This window comes from Crocuta crocuta, unplaced genomic scaffold, assembly GCF_008692635.1.
Source record: "Crocuta crocuta isolate KB4526 unplaced genomic scaffold, BGI_CrCroc_1.0 scaffold847, whole genome shotgun sequence".
Taxonomy (NCBI): domain Eukaryota; kingdom Metazoa; phylum Chordata; class Mammalia; order Carnivora; family Hyaenidae; genus Crocuta; species Crocuta crocuta.
In genome coordinates, this window is record NW_027527836.1 from 91,001 (window position 1) to 91,875 (window position 875).

Here is an 875-nt window from a genome sequence, read left to right on the forward strand (position 1 = left end):
GGTCTCAAGACTTGCTCCTTTTAATAAGTGAGAAAAACTACATTTTCACCAGCTGTTACAGTCTCAGTGACCCAAGCATGACAAATGTGGGAGGGAAGGTCATTTCTTAGTCTTTCACACATGGCTTGGCCAAAAGGCTGGACTCTTCCAAGAGGCTGCACATATGGAGGAAGCGACTGTGCATATCAGGTGTCATATGTTGAAGTGTGCTTGGACCGAATTTAGAGGATCACCATGACAACTGTTAGCCAAGGAGAATTTTTGGTAGTGGGGGTACAGAAATCATTAAACACCACAAGAATGGAGTCATGTTGTTCATATGACCAAGTGGACCTGAAGCAATGTGACTTCATTTATTCCCACTGTGAAGCCTTTTTTTTATGTCAGTCTAACAATAAATGTCAAAAGCAAAAAGTTCAATGGCAGTTACTACACAAATGTCTTTGCAAATAATCTTGCCTTATTCTTCTCCCAGCTTCAAACATGTCAAGTGAGGCTTTGCAGAAGTCAGCATCATTAAGAAAAACAGGTAACTCATTAGTGCAAAACCACTTTGCATCTCTGCCTTCAAAAGTGTTTTTGCCCACCACTTTGTCACTTACTTCTTGCTAAGGAATGCTTTGAGTATCACATTTCAGAGTGGCTGGCTTGCTTGATAAAAGATAAATGCTTAAAAGAATTTATTCACTTGCTGATCAAGTTGCAGGAGAGAGAAACAGAGACAGAATAGTACGGGTGATGTTGAGACTCTTAATGATTTCATTAAAAGCCTTTGTGCCCATCTTCAGAAGTAAAAGTCCATACACAAAATACACCTTATGGGAATTAATTCTGAATGCAATGTGTCAAATTCCCAAATGCTCATAAATCATTGT